Source organism: Hyperoodon ampullatus (assembly GCF_949752795.1).
Source record: "Hyperoodon ampullatus genome assembly, chromosome: 4".
Lineage (NCBI taxonomy): Eukaryota > Metazoa > Chordata > Mammalia > Artiodactyla > Ziphiidae > Hyperoodon > Hyperoodon ampullatus.
In genome coordinates this window covers 4,772,968-4,791,329 of record NC_136917.1, presented here as the reverse complement: position 1 = coordinate 4,791,329, position 18,362 = coordinate 4,772,968, and positions in this window count along the sequence as shown.

The following is an 18,362-nucleotide window of genomic DNA, read 5'->3' as shown; positions in this document are numbered from 1 at the left end:
AATATGGATGTATACTTGGCAGGAAAACTCAGCAGTTTTTCATTGTCAAGCTAATGGCTCAGAGCCTGGTTAAAGATGAGGCCTTTAATGCTAGTAATGGATGGATGAAGGTACCATATAAAATGGAGTCTGACAGTCTTGGAGGGAGTCATGCAGAAGACTGCCAAGGCAAGCACCCTGCACCCACTTGCCTACTGCCCAACCCCCCTCTGCCCTCAACCTTGGTCATTTGGATCAAGAAAGGGAATTCGTGCCCCAACCACAAATGGAATGACTGAGCTAGGACATTTTTTTCCCCTGGGACTCATCCGCTGGACCAAACAATTTATTCTGAGTTAGGACACATAATTCCAACCCTCACTTTACTATATTAAATGTCAATGCCCATTTTAAAGCATAAAGCATTGTGTTCAAGATGTATAAACCTTTGCAAGTTCAGGCAGCAGGCCAATTTGGGTCCAGCAGGTGTCCAGGATGGGAGTCAGAGGGAAGAAGGGATTGTTTGCTGAGTGCCAACTGGTTGTCAAGCACTGTGCTCAACATTTTCATCTGTCACTCCCCTCACTGAATCCTCCCATTTAAAGGGGGAGGAAATCTTTTCACTCCAGAAAGGAGACTGGTTTCTTTGTCATCCTTCGTTCAGGTCAAAGCAGAGGCAGTGGATATTGGGGGAGCTAAATAACCTACAAATTCCACAGCAAGAAGTTCTGTCCCAGGTTTCAGATCTCAGCTTGGAGGTCCCCTCTCTGGAGGCTCACATTTTAAAGAGAATGCCTCTAACCACACCCCACCACTCCAGTGATTCTCTTTCACAGGGCTCCATTTCATGAATCATGGCACGTTAAAAAATTATTTTCAATTATTTTACTTACTTCTTGTCTTTTCTGCTACAGAGAAAGCACAGCAGTTTTAGAGCAAGAGTTGGCAAACTTTTCCTGTAAAGGGACAGGTAGTAAATATTTTAGGGCCTGTGGGCCATGTGGTCTCTGCTGCAACTGCTAGACTGCTATTATCACCTGAAAGCTGCCAAAGGCACCATGTAAATGAATGAGAACATGTGTGTTCCAATAAAACTTTATTTACAAAAGCAGACATTGGGCTGGACTTGACCAGTGACTGTAGTTTGCCAACCCCTGTTTTAGAGCACGGATTGTGGCATCAGACTGGCTGAGACTGAATCCCAGCTCAGCCCCCGACTAGTCCTGTAAACATGGACAAGCTCCTTAACTTTAATAAACTCCCCATTCCTTATCTATAATGTAACATGGGGTAACAGTATTTTCCTTCTAGGGTGATTGGGAAGCATAAATGAATTAACATAAGTAAAATACTAGAACAGAGCCTGTCTCTTAAAATTTTTAATGTTATCGACATTAGTCTTAAGTGTCAGGAGGGCAAAGGCCACATCAGTTGTGCTTGGCACAGTGCCTTGCAAAATGTAAGCAGTCAAGGAACACTTGTAAACAAATGAATGAGTAAATGAATGAATGAATGAATGATCTCTCACTAGGATCATAAGAAAACCAGGGTTTATTTTCTGTTTTTATTTATATATATATAAAAGTAAGCTTTTCTTTTTCGTTTTTAGTAGCATAAAAATTTCCCCTAATCCTAACTTTTAGCTGGGTTCTTCTCTATGAGGCTCAGACACCAGAATCAGACTGACATTTTCTTGAAGCCAGAAAAAAAGGGCAGCTTCCATTGTGCAAACCAGACACCCTCCGCAACAAAAACATCCCAAAGTATTTCCATAAATCCTTGGGGAAACCAATCAAAATACCAGCTTGTTTAGGAACCATCTTCCTTGGCCAAGCTGACTACCTCCCAGTATCCTGTGTCTTTGAGTTTAAGACTGTGAAAGCACTAAGTAACACCCCAAACATAATTTGAGGTCATTTCTAAAATATGATTTAGCAAGTTAAGATATTTGTAGATATTTACTTTGCTATTTAAAACATTACTTATGGTCATCTCAGCAGATTTCTTGGATGAATAAATATTTGATAAATATTCACAGATATTTTAAAGGCACAGATTATGAAACAAACCAACTTTCTCAATTTTCCTGTCATTTGTCCAATTATCCCTGTATTTAGAGATTACAGAGGAAATGACTGGCTGATCTATGATTTTTTCTTTTAACCTTGGTACATTGGCTTAAGTTTTTCAGAGCCTTAAGATAACTGGAGTTATATGACCCATTGGAGAAATCTCATTTTATCTCCTTGTGTTCATAAGTAGTTCCATCCAAGTGCATTTAAGGTACAACTTCCCCTTTATTATTGAATTTTATACTAGTTCAATCCCACTCTGGCACTAGGAAAATATATGGCTGTCTCAGGACACTTATCTAGAAGTGATAGAAAAACATCAGCATCTCTGGGAAATAGGTTTAAGGTTGGATAATTTAATAACCCTTATCATTTACTTAGTACTTCAGAAGCTGACTCTGCATAATTGAAAAGGCATAAGCTCTGCATCTGTGTGTGCTCACGTGCAGATTTCTCTGGTTCTCCTAGCAGTTCTGAATTAGATAAGGCAAGTATTATTCTCATTTTACAGAAGAGAAAACTAAGGAAATGGAGAGCTGAAGGGTCTTGTTCAGGATGACCATGATAGCTAGTGGCATAGTTTCATTTACAGCCAGAGGGGCAAAGAGATCTCATATTTCAGAAGCTTTGTCTCATTTGTTCCATGGACTCCTTGGTAGTCTTCTGAAGGCTATGGACCCCTTCTTAGAAAATGTTTTTAAAGGCATAAAGCAAAATACACAGGATTATGAAGAAAATAAATTATTTTGAAATATAGTTACTAAAATATGAGAAAAAATGTGTAAGGTAGATCTATATAAATATATGTCTCTTTATTAACACATTAAATATGGCAGGTCTAATAAGTACCATAATTTTGAGGTAGTGATGAACATAAATGATAACATATCTGAAACAACTATAATATGCTCTAAAATATCTGTGATTTCTTTTGGTGAAAAAGTCACAGATTCTGCTAACATTACTGTGGTCCGTTGCCTACAGTCATAATAGAAGGAAATGCTAAATTTCAACTAGAGGTTAGGGAACACAGGAATGAAATAGTTTTCCCCATCCAAATTCACACCCCTTCTCCCTGAATTTTATCCATGGTCCCGACAAGGGTCTGCAGACCTTAAGTTAAGAACGCCTTCTCTAGTCTGGTCCTTCATAAAGCAGATGAGAAAACTGGGGGCCAGAGAGAGAAAGTGATTATTTAGGATTGCTTAGCTATGTAATAGCAGGGATAAAACTAGAACCCAGGGGTTGAAAAGGCCTTCCTTACAGGGCTATTATGAAGAGTAAATACAATAATATATGTAAATGCTGGCACAATATCAGGCACACAATAGCCATCTTGCAAAAAAACATGGCCACCTGATGCAGTGGAAGCACACAGAGATGGGACTTTCTGGAAATCTCCTTAAATAAAAGGGGAACAGAGTCAGCTGTATGTGCCTTTTGCCCGTGTCCCTTTCCTTTTCCTGCCTGGAAGGGAGACATTGTGACCACATTAGAAGGACAGTACAGGCAAACGCTAGAAGGGACACGGGGCTCTCCTCATGGTATGGAGCGGCCGCATTAACCCTGGGTCACCTACCCCCAGACTTCTCACACGACAGAAAAAAAAATCTTCTGACTTGCTCAAGCCACTGCTACTTGTGTTCGGTTATGTGCAGCCAACTCCCTCACTGACACACAGCTCTTGCTGGCTGGGTGGCTGACTGTCTCTGAGCTTCTCAGTTTTCTGGTGAGGATCAGAGGATGCAGAGAACTTAACACAGTGCCTGGCCCAATTCCAAGTGCACAGTTAAAGGCAACTGTTGTTACTATTACTGTTTCAGTGCCTCGCAGTTCAGTGCTCTTTCTTCCGTATTGGCTCACAGCTTCAAAACCACACTCACAATTCCTATCTACCCCCCACCTACCCCCAGCACCCCTCTCCCCTCCCTCTGGTACACATGCCTCTAATTCAGCCTTGATTAAATGCTTATCATGTCTCACAGAAAGGAACAGTTTATGAAAATGCTGACAGGCAGAACACCTAATAATTAGTGGCTAACAACCACAGACATGGAAGCAGTTAGGAGGTTTATATAAATTCAGGGGATGAAAGCAACTTCTCATTTATTCCTCAGAAATCTTGCATAAGCCCTTGAGATGTTATTTCTGCCAGCAATGCTGACGTCACAGGAAGAATGTGGGATGAGAAGTGAGTGGTTGTAGGGGGCTGTGAATACCCCTTCCACCCCGCTCCAAACACTCCTTCAACCCCGCTCCTGTGGTCACTCTGCTGGACCTTTACCATCACAGCTGGGGCCCTACGGGTGGTACTCTTGGCCTATGGTCTTGTCAACAGGACGGTGTTATTTCCCCACCTGGTCCTTTCCTTCCTTGGACATCCCTTTCCCCAGCACTGATGGATTGGGGACAACTTGGGATGCTAATGCCTTCCAAAGTAGGCTTCCTGAACCATGGGGCTTAGAAGCGAGGCACATGGCTCTCTACACTCGGGGCTGCCTGGGCCTCGGTAAGTGTACTGGGCAGGCTAAAATTTGGCACCCCTTCCAATTAATATCCTCTTATCATCATCTGTTAAAATAATATCACTAAAAAAATTCAGGTAGGAGGAAAAAAATGCCAGTAGAAGAAATAAGACTAAACTGGAATCCCAGCACCACTCCCCAGAAGTGGTATGAACAAGTTTGCTGCATATCTTTCCAGAAAATGTTCATACACTGTAATGGACTGAATTGTGTTTCCCCCCTAATTCATATGTTAAAACCCTAACTCCCAATGTGACTATATTTGGAGATAGAGCCTATAAGGAGGTAATAAAGGTTAAATGAGATCATAAGGGTAGGGTCCCGCTCCAATAAGACTGATGACCTTATAAGCAGAGGGAGAGACACCAGGGATGCGTAGGCCAGAGAAAAGGCCATGTCAGGACACGGTGAGAAGGCAGTCATCTGTAAGCCAAGGAGAGAGGCGTTGGAGAAACCTGCATTGCCAACACCTTGAGCTTAGACTTCCAGCCTCTGGAACTGTGAGAAAATAAGTTTCTGTTATTTAAGCCACCCAGACTGTGGTATGTTGTTATGGCCGCCTGGGGTGACTAATACTCTGACTTCATTATGTAAGTATATGGGCAGGACAATTTATCAAAATATTTCATTGTGCTTAAACTCTCTATTTCTTCCTTCCCCCTCTTACTAAGGAGGCAGTCGGCATCTGCAATTCCTTAGCTCAGGGGTGGCTGAAGTGTCTTCCTCCTTAAGAGGTTTTCTTCACTTCCATTCCCAGGAGTACTATACATGTTTGCCAACATTCTCTCCAAAAGTATATCGTCAAACTTTGCCCTTCAGATTTTGTTTAGTGAGGATGAGGATGAACAGATTTTCTACAAATACAAATGCATAGGGAATTCCCTGGCAGTCCAATGGTTAGGACTCTGCACTACCGCTGCAGGGGGCATGAGTTCAATCCCTGGTCAGGGAACTAAGATCCCGCAAGCCACGCGGCACGGCCAAAAAAAAAAACCCAAAACAAAACACATAGAAATAGATTAACCACCCAGTAGGGCCTATTAATGTTCTAAGAAAAAAATCCAGGGGAGCATCTCTTATTGTTCCATGGACTTATTCTCTTGTTAACTCTCTTTTGTGATTTTTCTGAATCAGACAACTTTTGGGGAGGTAGGTTAAAGGGTACAAAATTAAGATTATTTAACAAATGATCCAGTCCTCATAAACAGGTCCATTATTTAGTTTCAACATTTCACCTCTGGTGAGGTGCCCCCTGATTTTGTGAGGCTAACTTCAATTATTTTCAGCACCTGCAGGGTTCACATGAATTAATCACTCTTTACCACCAGGCACTTAGGAAGAAAACAAATTAATTATTTTCTGGTGTGGGCAAAAAGGAACAGCAAGAAGCAACATCAACTGTCTACCTTCCACTCCTCTTTCGCCTGACTTCCGGGCAGAAGACACCCACAGATTGAGACTTCTTTTCTACATGGAAGTCTCTTACTGAAAGTTTAACACTCTTTCTGGATCAGTGCGTAGAACTCGGGTCTCCCCCTCCTGTGTCTGGGAGAATCCCACGACAGGGCTGCTTGTGAGGCCATGTGCTGATGGTGACATACAAACAGTCCTGGGGTTCGACAAGGACCCCTCCCATGCCTGACCTTCCAGTCTTGTCCCTTGGCTTCCTACCACCCATCTCTTCCAAGTTTGTAAACAGGACTAGTCTACTCTAGGAGCTGAGTTCAGTTAAGGAGGCTCTTCTTTTGTCTGGGTTCTGCTGGGGAGTTGTACAAAGTTATATCTTGATTTGTGATACCTTTTGAGCCAAAACATAATCACCATTTGAATACCTTTTTTTTTAGCTCTGTTTTTAAAGGGAGGAGAAACATTTGTATGAGAATGTTCCCAGGCACAGGCAGCACTAGAGCTTTCAGAAACATACTCTTTGCCGTGATTACCAATGGTTTGTTGACTCTGACCAAACACGTGCACTGTACAGAGTTAGGTCTATGTTAGGAAAGAGTGGATTCTAAAAAAAACTCCCCATCGAGAACTGCCTTTTAGAGCAGGAATGAGACCAATTAACTTGTCCACTCATTTATCCCAGTGATGTTTTAGCATTTCTTAAAGATCCTCCCTCCCCTCAGGAAGCTACAGAGCTGGTTTGCTATTTAACCCAGCTGTCTACGCTCAAGTCCTGGGGCTCTCAAGGCATCAGTTTGAAGGACATTGGAAACTCCTCAAAATGTTTTATCTAGGAAGATTTTTCTAAGAACTAAAGCACAGAGAGCTGCTTTTATTATATCTTAAAATGAACAGCCCTTTAGATCTTAGATTTAGAAACAGTACTTCTTTGGGGGCTTCTCAGTAATCCCTGCTCTGAGGGGCTCCTTGAATAGGATGAATGATGAGAAGAAGTCTGAGTGCTTGTGGAGGCTGCTTGGAGAGCTATTATGACCTCTTCTCCCAGGAACGGACTCTGCCAGTAGCATCCTCTTGGGAGGGTAACTGGGGCCAGCAGGGTGAGCACAACTCATGAAGTTTCTAACAGATCCTCTCACTTCGGGAGGATGAGGTGGGGTTTGAGAAGCAGTGAGTCTGATCAGGTTGATTGATTCTTTTCACCATTCATCCATCCCTTCCCCTGCTGAGGATTTCTGTGAGGGAGTCACAGCTGAGTCCCCAGTTACCCTCAAGGTCAGCTTCAAGGGCCTTGGATGAGAAGCCAGTTCCTGTCTCCTCAGCTTTAATTTCCAAGCCGCAGGCCTCCCTGGCTCACTCCCCCTGCTCCATCATACTGACGCAGTGACAGGGTGGGGGAGAGGGCTGGTACTAGCTGAGTCTTAGCCAGAATTTTGTCCACAGCCCATAATTTCCACAGGTTTGATGGCCTCTAGATCCTGAGAAGTAGCAGCAGTAATTGAACAGCGTACTGTTTCCCAGACTTCAGTCATTAGCATAGCCACACCATGATTTTTGCTATTTCTGTGGTCCTCTATTATTTTAAAATATATATTTAAAAATAATTTCCCCACTTAATAAAATCTATTTTAAAAGAAAAATTTTATGTCATCTGCATAGTTGAAATACTAGTGCCACTTGCTCTAAAGAGAAGTTTTCAGCAAAAGTAAATACAATGAAAACAAAACAATATGATTAAAATTGAGCTCTGAGGCTGCCTGCCTAAAGGGCTGCACCTGAGGTGTGCTTTCTCTGCACTTAAACAAGAGGGGGAGGGAGAAAGAGAGAGAGAGGTTGAGAGAAAGTGTTAGAGGGGTGTTAGGGCTTTACTAGTATCAAAGTCAGACTTTCAATTTGACGTAATGGCAAGGACTAAAAGACACTGAAAAGAGTACTTCCTCATTTTATGGTCTAATATTATTGCCTAGTCAGTGTTTTACTTAAGTCATCCTGTGGGTGGTCAGAGTGCAAAGTACACTAGCTGAGCAGTTATGGCATCTTAAAAAGTTAGGACCAGAAGCATGTAATGAAATCAACTTCCTTCTTGCATAGATGAGGGGATATGAGGACAAACTAAAATTTTTTATTATAGTAAAATACACATAACATGAAATTTACTATTAGTGACGTTTAGTATAGTCACAGTTTTGTGCAACCATCACCGCTATCTAGTTCCAGAACACTTTCATCACCCCAAAGGCCTACCCATGATCAGTCATTCCCCATTTCCCCCTCTGCTAGCCCTGGCAACCACTAATCTGATTTCTGTCTCTATGGATTTGCTGACTCTAGATATTTTATATAAATGGAATCATACATCTGGCCTTTTGTATCTGGCTTCTTTCACTTAGCATGATGTTTTTAAGGTTCATCCATGTTGCAGCATGTATTAGTACTTTTCATTCCTTTTTATGGCTGAATAATATTCCATTGTATGGATATACCACATTTTGTTTATCCATTCATCAGCTGATACACATTTGGGTTACTTCCACCTTTTGGCTATTGTGAATAGTGCTGCTAGGAACATTCACGTTCAAGTTTTTGTTTGAGTCCCTGTTTTCAATTCTTTTGGGTATATACCTAGGAATGGAATTGTCAGGTCAAATGGTCATTCTATGTTTAAGTTACTGAGTAACTGCCAATCTGTTTTCCTTAGGGGCTGTACCATTTTACATTCCCACCAGCAATGTACAAAGGTTCCAGTTTCTCCATATCATTGTCATCACATGTTACTTTCTGGGCTTTTTGTTGTTGTTGTTGTTGTTGTTTTAATTATGGCCATTTTAGAGAGATGGACTAACTAACTAACTTTGATGGAGCATTAACTCTCCGTTTCTTCTCTAATTAATTCTCCACTCAGCAGCCAAATTAATCTTTCCAAAATGCACATCTGATCACATCACCCACTTTTTTGATCCCAATCTCTTAGGATGAAGACAAAAAAAACCACCTGAAGTCCTCCAGACCCTGCATGGTCTGGTCCCTGTCTGCCTTTCAATCAGCACCATCCACCCTGGCCTTTCAGAAAGCATCCTCTTGCCAGAGCATGGACTGTTCCCTCTGCCTGTAATGCTCCCTTCCCACCCTTTCAAAGCTTAGCTCAGGCTTCATTTCCTCAGGAAAGCCACCCCCCACCAGGCCAGGGGGCTGGTCCTCAGCTGTCAGAGCACTGTGCATCTTGCCTTTTTAACACTTACCCCTGTCTGCAGTTATACATTTATTCATGTCATTATTTGATCCCGTCAGGGAGCTCCACCTTCACTCTGCTTGCAGAGCAGAGTCAGCCAACGAAGCTTTGGACGTTGCTTGAACCTGGAGCAATTGTCTTTTCTCTTTTCCATTCAGTCCTCCCAATGAAGAAGGACAAATTTTTCCTTTCTCTGCATTCTTTTGCTCAAAGACCAACTTTTCCTCCCCAAAAGCCTCATCAAGCATGCAGGGTTGTCTGCCGGGTTTGCTTGATTCTTAAATTCAAAATTTACTTATAGGACAATAAAAAGCATGAACATTGTTAAGGAAATGAAAAGACAAGACAAACTGGAGGAAAATATTTGCAAAGCACATATATATTAAAAGAATTGGGCCTAAGATATATAAAGAACTCTTAAAAATGAATAAGAAGGGGCTTCCCTGGTGGCGCAGTGGTTGAGAGTCCGCCTGCCGATGCAGGGGACACGGGTTCGTGCCCCGGTCTGGGGGGATCCCACATGCCGCGGAGCGGCTTGGCCCGTGAGCCATGGCCATTGAGCCTGCGTGTCCGGAGCCTGTGCTCCGCAACGGGAGAGGCCACAACAGTGAGAGGCCCACATACCGCAAAAAAAAAAAAAAAAAAAAAAAAAAAAAATGAATAAGAAGATTTAAAAAAACAATAAGAATGAGCAAAAGGTTTGGACACATGACCGAAGAAGATGTACGAAGGGCAAATAACACAAAAAAGATGTTCAATATCATTAGTCATTAGGGAAATGCAAATTAAAGCCACAAGGGAAACTATACACCTACTAGAATGACTAAATTTGAAAGGACTAACAATACTAGATGTTGGTGAGGATGTGGAGCTTCTAGAAATCTCACATATTCTTGGCAGGAGTGCAAATGGTACAGCAATTTTGGAAAACAGTTTGGCAGTTTTGATAAAGTTACCATACAACTCAGTAATCTCACTGCTAGGTATCTACCCAAAAGAAAGGAAAACAGACATACATTCACACACAAAGACCTGTAGGCAAGTGTTTACGGTAGTTTTATTAATAATACTCCCAAACTGGAAACAACCCAATGTCCATAAACTGGGGAATTAATAAACAAATTGTGGTATATCCATACAATGGAATGCCAATCATCAATAAAAAAGAAATGAATTACTGATACATGCAAAACATAAATGAAAAGCACAATGCTAAGTGGACAAAGCCAGATACAGGGGGTTATATACATATGAAAAAGTTTTGTGTTTCAGATGCTAGAAAGACCTCCAAGCAGCTCACAAGATCCCACTGTGAGAGACAGGGGGTCTGGACACCAAAGGGGGGGAAGCGGGGTGTGGTGGTGTGATGAATTGGGAGATGGGGATTGACATATATTCACTAATATGTATAAAATAGATAACTAATAAGAACCTGCTGTATAAAAAATAAATAAATAAAATTCAAAAAAAAAAAAAAAGAGAGAGACACGGGGTCTGATGAGGGGAATAAGACTCAGGTTTCCCATATTTAGTTCCTCCAGGGAGGATTTCATCTATATGACACTGGGGAAAACTGTAGGGAAGATCAGTGGTTTCTAGGACTGAAAGTGGGAAGAGATTGACTGCATAGGCACATGAGAGAAATTTGGGGAGTGTTGAAAATCTTCTACATCTTGATTTTGGTATTGGTTACACGAATGCATACATTTGTCAAAATTTATCAGAAAATACTCTTAAAAAAAGAGTTAAAAAAATTTTTTAAACCATTTAAAAAAAATTGAAGTATAGTTAATTTACAATGTTGTGTTAGCTTCAGGTGTACAACAAAGTGACTCAGATATATATATATATATATACACACACACATATATATACACATATATATATGTATATATATATTCCTTTCCAGACTCTGTTCCATTATAGGTTATTACAAGGCATTGAATATAGTTCCCTGTGCTATACAGTAGGTCCTTGTTATCTATTTTATACATAGGTAGTGTGTATATGTTAATCCCAAACTCCTAGTTTACCTCCCCCAAGAGTGAGTTTTATTTTATATAAACTATACCCCAATAAAACTGACTTAAAAACTTACTTGAGGGGCTTCCCTGGTGGCGCAGTGGTTAAGAATCCGCCTGCCAATGCAGGGGACACGGGTTCGAGCCCTGGTCTGGGAAGATCCCACATGCCGCGGAGCAACTAATCCTGTGCGCCACAACTACCGAGCCTGTGCTCTAGAGCCTGTGAGACACAACTACTGAGCCCACATGCCGCAACTAATGAAGTCCGCGCTCCTAGAGCCCATGCTCTGCAACAAGAGAAGCCACCGCCATGAGAAGCCTGTGCACCGCAACAAAGAGTAGCCCTCACTTACCACAACTAGAGAGAAAGCCCGCGCGCAGCAACTAAGATCCAACGCAGCCAAAAATAAGTAAATTAAAAAAAAATTTATATAAAAAAAACTTACTTGAAACTCAACAATAAAAAATAATTTAATTTAAAAATGGGCAAAGGACTTGAATAGACATTTCTCCAAAGAAGATATACAAATGGATAACAAGCATGTGAAAAGATCCTCAGCATCACTAACCATTAGGAAAATGCAAATCAAAACCACAATGAGGTATCACCTCATACCCATTCAGATGTTACTATTTAAAAAAAAAAACAGAATATAACAACTGTTGGTTAAGATGTGGAGAAATTGGAACCCTTGTGCACTGTTAGTGGGAATGTAAAATGGTGCAGTCGCTATGGAAAACAGTATGGCAGTTCTTCAAAAAATTAGAGTTACCAGATGATTCAGCAATTCCATTTATGGATATATATATATGTAAAAGAATTGAAAGCTGGGTCTTGAAGAGGTATTTATACACCCATGTCCATGGCAGCATTATTCACAAAAGCCAAAAGATGGAAGCAACCCACATGTTCATCAATGAATGAATGGATAAACAAATTGTGGTATATACATACAAAGGAGTATTATTCAGCCTTAAAAAAAGGAAATTCTGACATATGCTACAAAATGAACATTATGGTAGGTGAAATGAGCCAATCACAAAAAGACAAATACTGTACATGAGGTATCTAGACTAGTCAAACTCATGGAAACAGAAAGTAGAATGGTGGTTGCCAGGGGCAGGGGCGGGGAGGTGGAGGGTGGAGGAACTGTTGTTGAACGAGTTGCAGTTTTGCAAGATGAAAAAGTTCTGGAGATTGGTGCACAACAGTGTGAAATGTAAATATATTTAACACCACTGAACAGTACCCTTAAAAACAGGTAAGATGGTAAATTTTATGTTATGTGTATTTGACCACAATTAAAAAAAAAAAACCTTAGAGTACTTTAGGAATATATGTATATATTTTCTGTATACAAAAAAGCCAAGATAGGGAGTATATGAAATAAAAAGAGAAGACCTTCTCTGTTCCTCCTTTTTCCCTAGTACATACTCTCATTCCCATTTCCGGCTGAGAATCATACATTCAAACATGCAGCTTCAAAATGTACGTAAATAGAATGAAACTATATGTATGGTCATGTAATCTGCCTTTTCCATAGTGTCCACCTCATTTTAGAGATTTTCTATGTCAGTATACAGCCGGGGACCTCAGTCTTGCTAACCACCGCGTTGCATTTCACAGCGGGGATGTGCGTCATCTGTCTAAGCGTTTTTCTCTGGATGGACAGTTACATCATTTCCATTTTTCCCTTCTACAGACAAAGCTGCAGTAAACAGCCTTGTACATCCCTGTGGGCTTGTAAGAGTCTCCCTGTGGGTCAGAGGCCTACAAGTACTCTGCTGAAGGAATGTTTACTTGAAATGTTTCAAATATTGCCAACCTGTCCTCCAAAATGTCTGCACTAAGATCACCCCTTAGCACTGTATGAGGTTGCCTTTGTCTTCACACAGGTTATCAACAGATTATCAATTTAAAAAATAGTTCCTGCTGTGCTTTCAGAGGCCTCCAGAACACCACAGCCACGCCGCCCACTTTTTCCACGGACACAGTGGGGACCAGCTAGGTTGTGTGTCTGTTGTGTCTCCCTCTAGGAATACCCTCCCTTCCTCTCCCCTCACTTCCCCCCCACTTTGCCTTTCCAAATCCTTCCAGGTGGGCTGCAGCTCCCCCTCCACAGCACTCCTCCTAGACGCCCCTGCCTCACCTTCTCCCCGGAGGCCTCCATGTAGTCAAGGCTTACCTAACTGCACTTTCCACTGCTTCTTCAACAGCTCCTGTTTCTTTATCTAGAGCTTCTCAGATTTTCCCACTAAAAGGTCCCTAACAGCAGGAGAGAGTGAATGCAGAACCCAGAATATCTGGGGAGGTCAACTGCAAGTGGCTATAGGGAGAGGAAAATTTCTTTCAAGTCCCTTGTTTATCTTAAAATTCTAGTTTTATATTAAAAGTGTTTTAATTCTTGTTTTACCCCATAAAACTGGCGCTCCAGGAGATGCCCCACATTTATCCCATAGTTTCGTGAAGTCCCTGGCACGTCTCTGTATAGCCCAGGGAGAAAAATGCAGTCTGAATCTGATCTTCCTCACTAGTCCCAAAGCTCTCCAGAAAGGGACTCAGAGGTACACCTACCTGTCGGGTACCGGGAAGAAGTTCAGTAAATACACTCCCTTGGTGTTTGGTGCACTTCCGTCTCTTTGACTTGAATCCCGGGGAGGCCAGGGAATTGCAAAGCAACTTGGGGCGTTCACACTCCCGTCGCTTAGGCGCGTTGGACGGCAGGTGGCGCCCGGGCCCGCCTCACCGCCGAGCTTGCCCCACTCCCAGCACCAGCTCGGGGGAAGGGGCCGTGGAGCGGTCTCGGTCACTGCGGGGTCTAAAGAACTGTTTCCCCGCCTCTGCACGTACAGAGGAAGGAAGCCCGGCTCTGGGCGGCAAGGAGAGGCGCCGGGGGGCTTCATTTCTGCTGCGCGCAGATGGAGACGCGGCAGCGGCGGCGGCGCCGGCCCCGGGCGCCCGCGGGAGAGCCCCGCGCACCTGGGCGTGCACTGCGCCCCCGCCCGGAATGGCGAAGGTAGCTTGCGGGAGTTGCAGAAAACACAGAAACCGAACGCCAAATGTTATGAGCCTGCAAGAGGCGGAAATTCAAACTTCCTGGTGTGACTGAAAAGGCATGAAAACAGCTGCTGTTTGCTTTCTGGAAACCGTCTCCCCGAGCTCGTTACAGCATCGCCCTTTTACCCCCTGGCCTAGCTTCTTCCTCGCTGGAGGCAGGGGTGGGGAGGCCAACAATCTGGGGCAGAAGGGTCAGACGAGAGGTTTCCTTTCTCTGAAGACACCTGGGCTTAAGGCAGGTGGCAGACAAAAGTCAGTGACTTGGGGAGAGAGGAATGGCTCTTCCAACTCAGTGTTTACCCAAGTGGGTCCCCGAAGACAGTAGACCCTCTAGGCGATCTGGAGGGGAGTAAAATCTGATCCTTTTCCTGACGGGGTGCATGTTAAAGTACAGTGCTTCTTAACATGTTGTCTACAGACCACCTAGATCATTTGCTAGAAATGCAGTTTACGGAGCTTTACTAAATCAGATGGAGGCCAGAGGTGGTCGCGGTGAGTCTGTGTTTCTAATAAGCCCCTGAGTAGCTCTTCTACCCTCTGAGTCCGAGAACCACAGCCCCAGCTCTGTGTACTAAAAGCTGGCAGCTCTGGGCTTCCCTGGTGGCGCAGTGGTTGAGAGTCCGCCTGCCGATGCAGGGGACACGGGTTCGTGCCCCGGTCCGGGAGGATCCTACATGCCGTGGAGTGGCTGGACCCGTGAGCCATGGCCGCTGAGCCTGCGCGTCCGGAGCCTGTGCTCCGCAGCGGGAGAGGCCACAACAGTGAGAGGCCCGCGTACCGCAAAAAAAATAAAATAAATAAAATAAAAAAATAAATAAATAAAAGCTGGCAGCTCAGATACAAGAACCAGCCTCTGAGTGCCCATGTCCTTCCAAACTGGGCTAGCTCTAGTCCCACCCGTCAGAGGGTGCAAATTTGGCCATACGAATAAGCATAATCAATATTTCTGCCTAGTAAACCTCCATCTATCAAGCCTCAGGCCCTGTGAGTCTCCCCCAATATTTCTGGAGCCCCTGTGAGTTCCTTTTCTCCCCCCACCTCCGTAATAACTGCTTCCTGCAAGTTGCATGAAAGAGTAGCCACAAGTGTGACCAGTGCAGCTCCTTCACCTGGTGCTTCCAGAGCTCACCCTCTCCTGTGGGGTTAAGTCCCCACCCGCCCAAAGCTGCAAACCCTCAAGGCCAGATGGAGGTGTCTTCCCTTTAGGTCTCACAGCACCCAAACCAAGCTTTGTTCCAAACAGAATGCTTCTGTTTCTAACTCAGGATCAGATTTTGTCATCAGGGCCCAGAGGTAGGGCTGCTTGGGCTCCCAGTGTCCCAAAGTTCTTTGAGGAAAGAGCTTCTTCAGTGATTAAAAGTGGTATACTGGTAAACTGCTTTCCAAAAAAGAAAAATCAAAGCCCTGATTTGTCATGTTTACCGATTTCTGTGGTATAAATATTCCCATCACTGCAGATTTTAAGCAAAGTTGGAAAGAGATGCTCATCATCAGTCTCACAGCTGGGAAAAGGCAGCACTGGCACAACACTCCCTGAGGGCTGGCCAGGGACCAGATACCAAAACATCATTCATTCATTCAGCAACTATTTACTGAGTGCCTGCTATAGGCCAGTTGCTATTCTCTGATCTGGGGATCCAGAAGTAAATACAAGGGATCAAGCTTTTGCCCAGGTAGAGTTCACCTTCTAATGGAGGAGACAGCCCATAAATAAATAAGTAAACAAACAGGTCAGCTCTTGATAAGTGCTATAAAATAAGGAAAGCCAGGTAAGGAGCTACAGTGATGGGTGATCTATTTTAGAACGAGTGATCAGCAAAGGCCTCTCTGAGGTGGTGACATCTGAATTGAGTCCCAAAGGGGTGAAAACTGTAAATATCTGGAGTAGCACAGGCAGAGGGAACAGCAAGGGCAGAGACCCTAAGAAAGGCACATCCCTGGTGTGTTCATCAAGGGGGCCAGCGTGTTTCTAGAGCAGAGGGAGGGAAGAGTACAGCAGAGGAGGTGGGAGAAGACATGGGGGAGCGGAGCATTGCACGCAGTGTGGATTTCTTGTAGTGGGAACTCATTGGAGTGTTTGAGCAGGGCGTGGTCTCATTTACTTTTCAAACGGACCATTCTTGCAGCTGGGGAGGGTGGTAGAGATGGACAGTTTTCTAAGGGGGAAGCAGGGAGTTGAGTTGGGGGGCAACTGCTGGAGAAGGTGATGGTGGCGGTGGTGAGAAGTGGATGGAGTCCAGATACATTTTGCAAAAGAGGCCATCAAACCTTTTGATGGTTGATGTGGGGTTTGAGATCCACAGGGAAGTCAAAGAGACTCTGGGATCTTTGGTTTGTGTAATCAGGTGAATGGTGATACAGTTACTGGGATTCGGGAGGAACCAAGAGGTCAGCTGGGAGCATGTGAAGTTTGAGCTGCCTATGAAAGGCCTGGGCTGGTGACATGACTTGGGAGTCATTACGGTGTGGATAGACTTTAACACCACGGGAGTGGATAAAGTCACCAGGGAGGGAAGAGGAAGGTCCAAGGACGGAGCAGTGGGGACCTTCAACACCGAGAGGATGGGAAGATGAGAAGGCTCTCTGCTGAGAAGGAGTCGTCAGCGAGCTTGGCAACTGTGCAAAAGAAGTGCTTAAAGGTACAGAGCAGCCTGATCAGTTGTGCTAAATGCTGCTGAGAGGTGTGGGAAGGTGAGGACTGAGAAAAGGCTTGGCTTTGGCAGCATCGAGGCCCTTCGTGACAAGCATGGTTCCCAGGAAGTGGTGGGGATGAAAGCCTGTTTACAAAGGATGGGAGAGGAAACGGGGGAGAGCAAGTGAAGACATGGAGTGTAAACATGAAGGGGGGTTCTGTCAAGGGGAATAAAGAAGTAGGTTGGCAGCGGGAGGGAAGGCACTGCAGGTCGGCAGAGGGAGAGTGGTAGAGACCAGTGATGCTGGGAAAAAGACAGTATTGTCTCTCTCTGTCCCCTGATGCCCACCTACAAAATTGCCCTTGTAGACTCCTTTGATTTCCTGCATGTCAATTCATGCCCAGCAGATGCTGGGGAGGGCTCCTGGGCCACCGGCGCAGGAGGCACAGTCAGACTGTGGATTCCAGTTTCCATTCATCTGGCACTGCTGCCACATCCCCATCGCCGAGGCAGAGAGGCTGGCTGGCTCTGTCTGCTCACCACTGTATCCTAAGCATGCCTGGCTTGGAGGAGGCCTCAGCAATATGTGGCAAATGGTTGAAAGAACACCGGTCCCTCAGAGACCTTAGGGACAATGCTCAAGGACAACCGTGCTGGAATAGCTGGGGCTTGAACCTTGCAGTGGGGAAGATCCAGTGCCTTCTGACATCTCCGTCTAGGTGATTTCAAGTGGGGGGCGGGTAAGGGGGAGAATCCTGCCCAGGTGTTTCCTTGGGTGCATCACAGCCAGGGGCTGGCCAGCCTCTCGGGCTCTCTTGGGCAGCAGAGTGTTCCGGTTGGGAAGGGGAAGCTCTGCTGACTCTGCTGTGTCAGGACAGCCACCAGTCTCTGCCCTGGGAGCCCCTTCCTGTGAAACCCGCTGGCTTGTCCTGGGGTCAGCTAGGGAGGGATGGAAGGAGGCTGCTTCAACCCTGATGCTGCAGCAGGTGCTTCCTCATCAATCCCTCCTTTGCGGACGCTCATAAGGGATGGTCTTGAGCTAGATTAGCTGTGTGGACTGGATTCCTCAGCCAGGTGTGGAGCCAGCGAGCTTCATCCTGACGTGTATCACACATGCGGAGCATCTAAGTGGCTGGATTCACCCTTTGGATGGGGATTGACTGGACATTTGGGTCGTGAGTGACTGGGTGATATTTGTGATTTTCATTCACGTTTCTGCCCCACGCCTTTCTGCCCTTTCCCTTCATTCAAGCAGACAGTAGGCTTTGTGCTTCATTCCTTCCAGCGAGGCATGGATGGCGGAAGCAGGAGAAGCTTGCAAGGTTTCCCGGCTTTTGTTTTCTAAAAGCTCAGGACCAGAGACAGGGCAGAGTCAGAGGGAAGGAGGAGGGAGCTTGGAGAAGCGGAAGGTGAGAGGTGCTTCCTTCAACATACAAAG